The 11,639-nt window shown below is 39.2% G+C and overlaps 1 non-coding gene across 1 annotated transcript; it reads right to left on the bottom strand.

Annotated features, from left to right (window-relative positions):
- Nucleotides 1-7,534: 7,534 nt before the first annotated feature.
- On the bottom strand, nucleotides 7,535-7,642 carry LOC112782131 (small nucleolar RNA R71). Its single transcript, XR_003192869.1, has one exon. It is a non-coding gene; the product is annotated as a small nucleolar RNA R71 (small nucleolar RNA).
- Between the last annotated feature and the right edge of the window lie 3,997 nt (nucleotides 7,643-11,639).

The following is an 11,639-nucleotide window of genomic DNA, read 5'->3' as shown; positions in this document are numbered from 1 at the left end:
TCCTGGAAACATCTACAAAGTTTAGTGCTTGCCACACAAATTTACGGTAGATATTGAAAATAAGACATGTAGTTGGAGATTTTGGCAACTGACTGGGTTGCCCTGTATGCATGCATGTGCTGCTCTTGCATACCAAAATAGGAGACCAGAGGAATATGCACACAATTGGCTCTTTATGGGGGCATATAATAGCACATACCAGTTTGTTATCCAGCCTGTTCTGAGTCAAGAATACTGGGAACATGTTGATCTGCATCCTATATTACCCCCAGTATACAGGAAGAAAATTGGGAGACCAAAGCTTAAAAGAGACAGAAAGAATGATGGACCAATGGATCCCAACCAAGATCCTCATAGGGCTCCCAAAAAATATGGCCCCATCACTTGCAAGTATTGCTTAAATGCATACAAATTCATAGCTACTTCCATTACTGTTATAATTGATTCCACATTTATGTTCACCAAATTTATATTGCAGACTGGTCACAACAGTCACAGCTGTCCCAAGAAGAAGGAGGCAATGGCTGGGAGTACTAGAGGACAAAGTTCAACTCAACAACCTTCTGGTGATGCTGTTGCTGTGGAGATGAAGAAGAAGCAGCAAGACTAGAAGAGATATTTTGGGAGAAAACAATGGAAGTTGTTGAAGCAGCTGAAGCAGCAGCAGCTCAACCCCCCCGGAAGTACATCCAGTAATGTGCTTGACAACTTAATTTTATAATTTATTTTTGGATGACACTAATATATACCAACTATTACAGGAAAATCCAATAGTTCCATAACCTATTCTTGATCCAGTTATGCCTCCTTCAGTTAGGTCACCAATTGCAAAAAACCCCCTTAAGAAAAAGAAGAATCTAAAAAGATCCCCACCAACTACTCAGCAACCACCATGTGCTCAATCACTGCCAAAGCCACCAACACCAATTATGCAACCATCAGTAAGGCCATTACCTCCAACTACTCATGTGCCCCCCACTGTGACACCTCAAACCATGCAAATTGCCCCTGAGGGAACTACTTCAAGGTTCATGGACTTTACGCCAACTCCTGCAATTAGAGGATCAAGTTCAACTAGGTGGCCGCTGCCAAGCTTTCATCCACCAGCAAGAAAAGTGTCAACCACTGCACAATTGAATGGAGGTTCAAGCGGAAAGAGCAATTCTACTCCAAATCCATGAAGCAAAAATGTTTAAATTATGTTATTCTTTTAGATATATACTTTATGTTATTTTGTTGGATATGTCACATACTTTACTCTATGTTGCTTATGTTTTGGTTTTTGCATTGGATTGATCATCATGATTGATACTCGGAATTATTCTGCATGTTTCAGTAACTCAGTTACTACTTACATAGCAGGTTCTTTTGCTTATGTTTCATGTTATTTTGGTATACCATAAAAATTAAAAAATACTGATTATTAAGGGATATTTTTTGTAATTTATATATTTTGTAAGACTACATTTAACATGTTTTAAATTTGTCATGTGTACAAATGTCCATCTCTCAATTGAGTATGGATATTTTTGTCACGCAAAAGAGAACCCCTACTAAGATTGAATAGACACGAAACTACTAGCCATGGCATTGCATAATCATACACGAATAGTTATTCAAATTCAAAACCTGCTCGAAATCAGATACACATTACACACAAAGCTAAACACCATAACAATTGACATAGTTACAAACCACAACCTAAGTCTACTAACTTCAGCTTCAATCTTCCCTAACTTCGTGAGCATCTTCACTTCAGCCTAAGTCTCAAGAACATTTCCATGCATCTTTCTTTCTGAAAATGCTCTCCTCAAACCCTCCCACTGACCTTCGATTTTGTCTACCTATACAAAGTAGCTGCAGTCTGAATTCTATCAATGGCAAAGAAAAACTAGATCAAAGACATTTACTTCGAATAGAACAAAGTGTACAAAGGGTATACTTCCATTTGGGACAACGGACGAACCACCTCCCAGGATTCATTGCCGTCTCCGACTGCAACAAGGTCACATCCAACCCATAGAAGCATCTCCCATTGAAGTTTGAACTTTCTATCATGCACCCACTTTGAAATTGAGCTTCCAGATACACTACAACTCCCATTCAAAGGTGGGATAAAGAGTCTCCGCTTCGATATTGGAATATCTTCGAAGAATTTTGTTAACCTAGGGTTCGTGTTTAGGATGAAAAAGGTTTTTATTTGGAGAATTTTGAGATTTAGGGTTCATTATAATGGTCGAGCAGCTCATCAAGCCACGTATGAAGACCCCCAGGCCATGTAATGCCGTAATGTGCTACGTAGGGACCATTACTAACGGAGTCAAAGCCAGAATAATGATTCGTTGGTTTTGTCCCACATATCTTATTATTGATGGTTGGTGTACGAAATTGTGATCTCAACTGCACCAATAACTTGGTATGCACGATCGTAATCTCAACTCTTTTTCACAACTCCGCACAACTAACCAGCAAGTGCACTGGGTCATCCAAGTAATAAACCTTACGTTAGTAAGGGTCGATCCCACGGAGATTGTCGGCTTGAAGCAAGCTATGGTCATCCTTGTAAATCTCAGTCAGGCGGATTTAAATAGTTATAATATTTTGATAATTAAAAGATAAATAAAATATAAAAATAGGATAGAAATACTTATGTAATTCATAGGCAGGAATTTCAGATAAGCGTCTGGAGATGCTTTGTTGCTTCAGAACCTCTGCTTTCCTATTGCCTTCTACCAACCATGTTGTTCCGAGGGTTACCTGAAACTGTAGGTCGATCTCGGACGAGATCTTCTGTGCTGATCGGAGATGATGCGTCCGGCTGTGAATGGAGGCCAGGGCTATTGTATCCGACTTGTTGAGCTTGGCTACACTGCTGATCCTTCGTCACTAGAGGGTGGGGGGTACCTGCAAGGGACTCCGATGCTTAAGTTAGCAAGGGTATTAAGCAGGTTTTTTGTAGAATCAGAGTATGAGTTATACCTAGGTGCTCCAGTGTATTTATAATGGTGTAGAGTGACCTTCTTAGATAAGATAAGTTAGTTATCTTATCTTATCTTATCTTATCTTTGAGTGAGGTCATCTTATCTTCTGGGGAACCGCCTTTATCTCTATAGGCTTGGGCTGCCTTTGGATTTGGGTCGTGTTCCTCTATTCGGGCCCTTTATTGGGCTTTCCTGGTAATTTGGCCGAGCTCTTTGAGAAGAGGTCGGGTTGTCTGACCTGAAGAGGTCGGTTGTCTTGTCGCTAAACATCCCAGGTCGGATAGCTCGACCCAGGGTATGAACAGTGCCCCTGCTCGAGCTCGATCTTTCTTTTAAGGTCGAGTCTTAGTTTTAGGACTTCGATCCTTCTCTGGTGAAGCCGAACTCGAGCATTTTGTCGACTTCATCTTTGTGGAGATTTCCTTTTTGAATATGGAACGTTTTCCTTTTCTCTTCTTAAAAGCACGCGCTTTTGCATTAGCGCTCTTGGCCTTGGGAATACGCGAGGGCTTAATACCCTCATTAATTGGTTTAATTGCTCCGTTTCCTTTTGGCGTCTTGATGAGCGGATAATTTATACGCTTTTTGGCATTGTTTTTAGTATGTTTTTAGTAGGATCTAGTTACTTTTAAGGATATTTTCATTAGTTTTTATGTTAAATTCACATTTCTAGACTTTACTATGAGTTTTTGTGTTTTTCTATGATTTCAGGTAAATTCTGGCTGAAATTGAGGGACCTGAGCAAAACTCTGAAAAAAGGCTGACAAAGGACTGCTGATGCTGTTGGATTCTGACCTCCCTGCCTTCAAAGTGGATTTTCTGGAGCTACAGAACTCAAAATGGCGCGCTTCCAATTGCGTTGGAAAGTAGACATCTAGGGCTTTCCAGCAATGTATAATAGTCCATACTTTGGCCGAGTTTAGACGACGTAAAAGGTCGTTGAACGCCAGTTCTACGCTGCTGTCTGGAGTTAAACGCCAGAAACACGTCACAAACCAGAGTTGAACGCCAGAAACACGTTACAACCTGGCGTTCAACTCCAGAAAGAGCCTCTGCACGTGGAAACTTCAAGCTCAGTCCAAGCACACACCAAGTGGGCCCCGGAAGTGGATTTATGCATCAATTACTTACTTCTGTAAACCCTAGTAACTAGTTTAGTATAAATAGGACTTTTTACTATTGTATTTGACATCTTTGATCAGTTTTATGCCATCTTAGACTTTCATGGGGGCTGGCCATTCGGCCATGCCTGAACCATTATCACTTATGTATTTTCATACGGTAGAGTTTCTGCACTCCATAGATTAAGGGGTGGAGCTCTGCTGTTCCTCAAAGATTAATGCGAAGTACTACTGTTTTTCTATTCAATTCAACTTATTCCGCTTCTAAGATATTCATTCGCACTTCAACCTGAATGTGATGAACGTGACAATCATCATCATTCCCCCATGAACGCGTGCCTGACAACCACTTTTGTTCCACCTTAGATTGAATGAGTATCTCTTGGATCTCTTAATCAGAATCTTCGTGGTATAAGCTAGATTGATGGCGGCATTCATGAGAGTCTGGAAAGTCTAAACCTTGTCTATGGTATTCCGAGTAGGACTCTGGGATTGAATGACTGTGACGAACTTCAAACTCGCGAGTGCTGGGCGTAGTGATAGACGCAAAAGGAGGGTGAATCCTATTCCAGTATGATCGAGAACCTCAGATGATTAGCCGTGCTGTGACAGAGCATTTGGACCATTTTCACAAGAGGATGGGATGTAGCCATTAACAACGGTGATGCCCTTACAGAAAGCTAGTCATGGAAAGGAGTAAGACTGATTGGATGAAGACAGCGGGAAAGCAGAGACTCAGAGGAACGAAAGCATCTCTATATGCTTATCTGAAATTCTCACCAATGATATACATAAGTATTTCTATCCTTATTTTATGTTTACTTATTATTTAATTTCGAAAACTCCATAACCTTTTGATATCCGCCTGACTGAGATTTACAAGGTGACCATAGCTTGCTTCATACCGACAATCTCCGTGGGATCGACCCTTACTCACGTAAGGTTTATTACTTGGACGACCCAGTGCACTTGCTGGTTAGTTGTATCGAAGTTGTGAATGAAAAACGATTTATTAAGACGTGCGTACAGAGTTTTTGGCGTCGTTGCCTGAGATCACAATTTCGTGCACCAAGTTTTTGGCGCCGTTGCCGGGGATTGTTCGAGTTTGGACAACTGACGGTTCATCTTGTTGCTCAGATTAGGTAATTTTCTTTTTGTTTTATTTTCAAAAATTTTTTAAAAATCTTTCAAAAATTTCTCCTTTGTTTTCGAAAAAAATTTTAAAATAAAAAATTTTCAAAAATATATTTTTCTTCAGAATTTTTAAGAATGAATTCTAGTGTTTCATGAAGCATGTTGAAGCCTGGCTGGCTGTAAAGCCATGTCTAATTCTTCTGGATAGGGAATGTCAGGCGTGTCATGTCTGAGTTACATACTAAAGCTTGGCTGGCTATTAAGCCATGCCTGACCCTTTGATTGGAGCTTTAGACTAAAGAGTACAAGATTCCTGGAATTCATATTAAAAATTTTGGAATCCTTATTTTTCTTTTTCAAATGATTTTTGAAAAAAAAAAGAAAATACAAAAAAAATCATAAAATCAAAAAAATCAAAAATATTTCATGTTTCTTGTTTGAGTCTTGAGTCAAGTTGAAAGTTTAGTGTCAATTGCATATTCATCTTGCATTTTTCGAAAATTCATGCATTCATAGTGTTCTTCATTATCTTCAAGTTGTTCTTGGTAAGTCTTCTTGTTTGATCTTGATGTTTTCTTGTTTTGCATCTTTTCTTGTTTTACATGTGCATTTTTGCATCCATAGAGTCTAAACATAAAAGATTTCTAAGTTTGGTGTCTTGCATGTTTTCTTTGCATATAAAAAAAATTTTCAAAAATAAGTCTTGATGTTCATCATGACATTCAAAGTGTTCTTGGTGTTCATATTGACATTCATAGTGTTCTTGGTGTTCATATTGACATTCATAGTGTTCTCTCTCATCATAAAAATTCAAAAAAAAAACATCTACCCTTTTTCACTCATAAATTTCGAAAATTTGAGTTGACTTTTTCAAAACTTTTTAAAAATCTAGTTGTTTCTTATGAGTCAAATCAAATTTTCAATTAAAAAAAATCTTATCTTTTTCAAAATCTTTTTCAAAAATCAAATCTTTTTCATTTTTCATAGTTATTTTCGAAAATTTTAAAAAAAAATTTTCAAAAATATTTTTCTTATCTTTATCTCCTAATTTTCGAAGATAACATCAACAATTAATGTTTTGATTCAAAAACTTCAAGTTTGTTACTTACTTGTTAAGAAAGATTCAAACTTTGAGTTCTAGAATCATATCTTGTGATTTCTTGTGAATCAAGTCATTAATTGTGATTTTAAAAATCAAATCTTTTTCAAAACTAATTTCAATCATATCTTTTCAAAAATATCTCTTTATCTTATCTTTTTCAAAATTTGATTTTAAAATATCCTTTCTAACTTCTTATCCTCTTATCTCTTAAAAAATTGATTTTCAAATTTGTTTCAACTAACTAACTAACTTTTTGTTTGTTTCTTATCTCTTTCAAAACTACCTAACTAACTCCCTCTCTCTCTCTAATTTTCGAAAATATCTTTCCTCTTTTTTAAAATTTCTTTTTAATTAACTAATTATTTTAATTTTTGATTTTAGAATTTCAAAAATTACAAACCTTTTTCAAAAACTATTTTCGAAAACCACTAACTCTTTTTCAAAAATTATTTTCGAAAATTCACTTCCCCCTCTCATCTTCTTCTGTTTGTTTATTTATTTACTAACATCTCTTCCTCACTCACCAAAAATCCGAACCCCCTCTCTCTCTCTGAGTTCAGATTTTCTCTTCTTCTTTTCTTCTATTCACACAGGGACCTCTATACTGTGGTAAAAAAGATCCCTATTATTATTATTATTATTTTTCTATCCCTCTTTTTCATATGAGCAGGAGCAAGGACAAGAATATTCTTGTTGAAGCAGATCCAGAACCTGAAAGGACTCTGAAGAGGAAACTAAGAGAAGCTAAATTACAACAATCCAGCAAGCACCTTTCAGAAATTTTCGAACAAGAAGAGGAGATGGCAGCCAAAAATAATAATAATGCAAGGAGGATGCTTGGTGACTTTACTGCACCTAATTCCAATTTACATGGAAGAAGCATCTCCGTTCCTGCCATTGGAGCAAACAATTTTGAGCTTAAACCTCAATTAGTTTCTCTGATGCAACAGAACTGCAAGTTTCATGGACTTCCATCTGAAGATCCTTTTCAGTTCTTAACTGAATTCTTGCAGATATGTGATAATGTTAAGACTAATGAAGTAGATCCTGAAGTCTACAGGCTCATGCTTTTCCCTTTTGCTATGAGAGACAGAGCTAGAGTATGGTTGGACTCTCAACCTAAGGATAGCCTGAACTCTTGGGATAAGCTGGTCAAGGCTTTCTTAGCCAAGTTCTTTCCTCCTCAAAAGCTGAGTAAGCTTAGAGTGGATGTTCAAACCTTCAGACAGAAAGAAGGTGAATCCCTCTATGAAGCTTGGGAGAGATACAAAGAACTGACCAAAAAGTGTCCTTCTGACATGCTTTCAGAATGGACCATCCTGGATATATTCTATGATGGTCTATCTGAATTGGTTAAAATGTCATTGGATACTTCTGCAGGTGGATCCATTCACCTAAAGAAAATGCCTGCAGAAGCTCAAGAACTCATTGACATGGTTGCTAATAACCAGTTCATGTACACTTCTGAGAGGAATCCTGTGAGTAATGGGACGCCTATGAAGAAGGGAGTTCTTGAAATTGATACTCTGAATGCCATACTGGCTCAGAATAAAATATTGACTCAGCAAGTCAATATGATTTCTCAGAGTCTGAATGGAATGCAAGCTGCATCCAACAGTACTCAAGAGGCATCTTCTGAAGAAGAAGCTTATGATCCTGAAAACCCTGCAATAGCAGAGGTGAATTACATGGGTGAACCTTATGGAAACACCTATAACCCCTCATGGAGAAATCACCCAAATCTCTCATGGAAGGATCAACAAAAGCCTCAACAAGGCTTTAATAATGGTGGAAGAAATAGGTTTAACAATAGTAAACCTTTTCCATCATCCACTCAGCAACAGACAGAGAACTCTGAATAAAATACCTCTAATTTAGCAAACTTAGTCTCTGATCTATCTAAGGCCACTGTAAGTTTCATGAATGAAACAAGGTCCTCCATTAGAAATTTGGAGGCACAAGTGGGCCAGCTGAGTAAAAGGATCACTGAAATCCCTCCTAGTACTCTCCCAAGCAATACAGAAGAAAATCCAAAAGGAGAGTGCTAGGCTATTGACATAGTCAACACGGCCGAACCTGGAGAGGAAGGGGAGGACGTAAATCCCAGTGAGGAAGACCTCCTGGGACGTCCAGTGATCAATAAGGAACTTCCCTATGAGGAACCAAAGGAATCTGAGACTCATCTAGAGACCATAGAGATTCCATTGAACCTCCTTATGCCATTCATGAACTCTGATGAGTATTCCTCTTCTGAAGAGAATGAGGATGTTACTGAAGAGCAAGTTACCAAGTACCTTGGTGCAATCATGAAGCTGAATGCCAAATTATTTGGTATTGAGACTTGGGAAGATGAACCTCCCTTGTTCACCAATGAACTAAGTGATCTGGATCAACTGACATTGCCTCAGAAGAAACAGGATCCTGAAAAGTTCGTAATACCTTGTACCATAGGCAACATGATCTTTGAAAAGGCTCTGTGTGACCTTGGTTCAGGGATAAACTTCATGCCCCTCTCTATAATAGAGAAACTGAGAATCTTTGGGGTGCAAGCTGCTAAAATCTCATTAGAGATGGCAGACAATTCAAGAAAACAGGCTTATGGACAAGTAGAGGACGTGTTAGTAAAGTTTGAAGGCCTTTACATCCCTGCTGATTTTATAGACCTAGATACTGGGAAGGATGAGGATGAATCCATCATCCTTGGAAGACCCTTCCTAGCCACAGCAAGAGCTGTGATTGATGTTGACAGAGGTGAACTAGTTCTTCAATTGAATGAGGACTCCCTTGTGTTTAAAACTCGAGGTCATCCTTCTGTAAACATGGAGAGGAAGCATAAAAAGCTTCTCTTAAAACAGAGTCAACCAAAGCCCCCACAGTCAAACTGTAAGTTTGGTGTTGGGAGGCCACAACCAAACTCTAAGTTTGGTGTTGAACTCCCATATCCAAACTCTAAGTTTGGTGTTGGGAAGTCTCAACAATGCTCTGAACATCTGTAAGGCTCCATGAGAGCCCACTGTCAAGCTATTGACATTAAAGAAGTGCTTGTTGGGAGGCAACCCAATTTTTATTTATCTAATTTTATTTTTCTTGTTCTTTCATGTTTTATTAGGTTCATGATCATGTGGAGTCACAAAATAAATATAAAAATTGAAAACGGAATCAAAAATAGCAGAAGAAAAATCACACCCTGGAGGAAGACCTTACTGGCGTTTAAACGCCAGTAAGAAGCATTTGGCTGGCGTTCAATGCCAGAACAGAGTATGGTTTTGGTGCTGAATGCCCAAAATGGGCAGCATCTGGGCGTTTGAACGCCAAAATTGCACCCTGGAGAAGAGCTGGCGCTGAACGCCCAGGACAAGCATGGTTCTAGCGTTCAACGCCAGAAATGAGCAACAAATGGGCGTTCAACGCCCAAAACAAGCACCAATCTGGCGCTGAACGCCCAGAGTTGTGTGCAAGGGAATTTTGCATGCCTAATTTGGTGCAAGGTTGTAAATCCTTGAACACCTCAGGATCTGTGGACCCCACAGGATCACCTCAGGATCTATGGACCCCACAGGATCCCCACCTACCTCCACTCACTTCTTCTCACCCCTCTTTCATACAATCCTATAAACACTCTTCCCCAAAACTCTTCACCAATCACCTCAATCTCTCTTCCCCATAAACCTACCTCATAAACCCCACCTACCTTCAAAATTCAAAATCAATTTCCCACCCAAAACCCACCCTTATGGCCGAACCTTACCCCCCCTCCCTTCCCTATATAAAGCCCTCCATTCCTCTTCATTTTCCCACAACACAACCCTCTCTTACCCTTCTTGGCCGAATACACCACTCCCTCTTCTCCTCCATATTTTCTTCTTCTTCTTCATCTATTCTTTCTTCTCTTGCTCGAGGGCAAGCAATATTCTAAGTTTGGTGTGGTAAAAGCATAAGCTTTTTATTTTTCCATTACCATTGATGGCACCCAAGACCGGAGAATCCTCTAGAAAAGGGAAAGGGAAGACAAAAGCTTCCACCTCCGAGTCATGGGAGATGGAAAGATTCATCTCCAAAGCTCATCAAGACCACTTCTATGATGTTGTGGTCAAGAAGAAGGTGATCCCCGAGGTCCCTTTCAAGCTCAAGAAGAATGAGTATCCGGAGATCCGACATGAAATCCAAAGAAGAGGTTGGGAAGTTCTAACAAAACCCATCCAACAAGTCGGCATCCTAATGGTTCAAGAGTTCTATGCCAATGCATGGATCACTAGGAACCATGATCAAAGTAAGAACCTAAACCCAAAGAATTATATTACAATGGTTCGGGGGAAATACTTAGATTTTAGTCTGGAAAATGTGAGGTTGGAGTTTAACTTGCCTATGATGCAAGGAGATGCACGCCCCTACACTAGAAGGGTCAACTTTAATCAAAGGTTGGACCAAGTCCTCATGGACATATGTGTGGAAGGAGCTCAATGGAAGATTGACTCCAAAGGCAAGCCGGTTCAATTAAGAAGACTGGACCTCAAGCCTGTGGCTAGAGGATGGTTGGAGTTCATCCAACGCTCCATCATCCCCACTAGCAACTGATCTGAAGTTATTGTGGATCGGGCCATCATGATCCATAGCATCATGATTGGAGAAGAAGTAGAAGTTCATGAAGTCATCTCCCTTGAACTCTACAAAATAGCCGAAAAGCCCTCTCCTGGGGCAAGGCTAGCTTTTCCTCATCTTATTTGCCATCTATGTTACTCAGCTGGAGCTTTCATAGAAGGAGACATTCCCATTGAGGAAGAGAAGCCCATCACTAAGAAAAGGATGGAGCAAGCAAGAGAGCCCATTCATGGATCTCAAGAGACGCATGAAGCTCATCACCATGAGATCCCGGAGATGCCTCAAATGCATTTTCCTCCACAAAACTATTGGGAGCAAATCAACACCTCCCTAGGAGAATTAAGTTCCAACATGGGACAATTAAGGGTGGAACATCAAGAGCACTCCATCATTCTTCATGAAATAAGAGAAGATCAAAAAGCAATGAGGGAGGAGCAACAAAGACAAGGAAGAAACATAGAAGAGCTCAAGGACATCATTGATTCCTCAAGAAGGAAACGCCACCATCACTAAGGTGGACTCATTCCTTGTTCTTACATTCTCTGTTTTTTTTTTTTCTTTATGTTAAGTGATTATCCATGTTTGTGTCTTATTACATGATCATTAGTAGTTAGTAACTTTGTCTTAAAGTTATGAATGTCCTATAAATCCATCACCTCTCTTAAATGAAAAATATTTTAATTCAAAAGAACAAGAAGTACA

The sequence above is a fragment of the Arachis hypogaea genome, chromosome 19 (assembly GCF_003086295.3).
Source record: "Arachis hypogaea cultivar Tifrunner chromosome 19, arahy.Tifrunner.gnm2.J5K5, whole genome shotgun sequence".
In the NCBI taxonomy this organism is placed as follows: domain Eukaryota; kingdom Viridiplantae; phylum Streptophyta; class Magnoliopsida; order Fabales; family Fabaceae; genus Arachis; species Arachis hypogaea.
The sequence above is the reverse complement of the archived record's forward strand: the minus strand, read 5'-3'. Positions and strand labels throughout refer to the sequence as shown.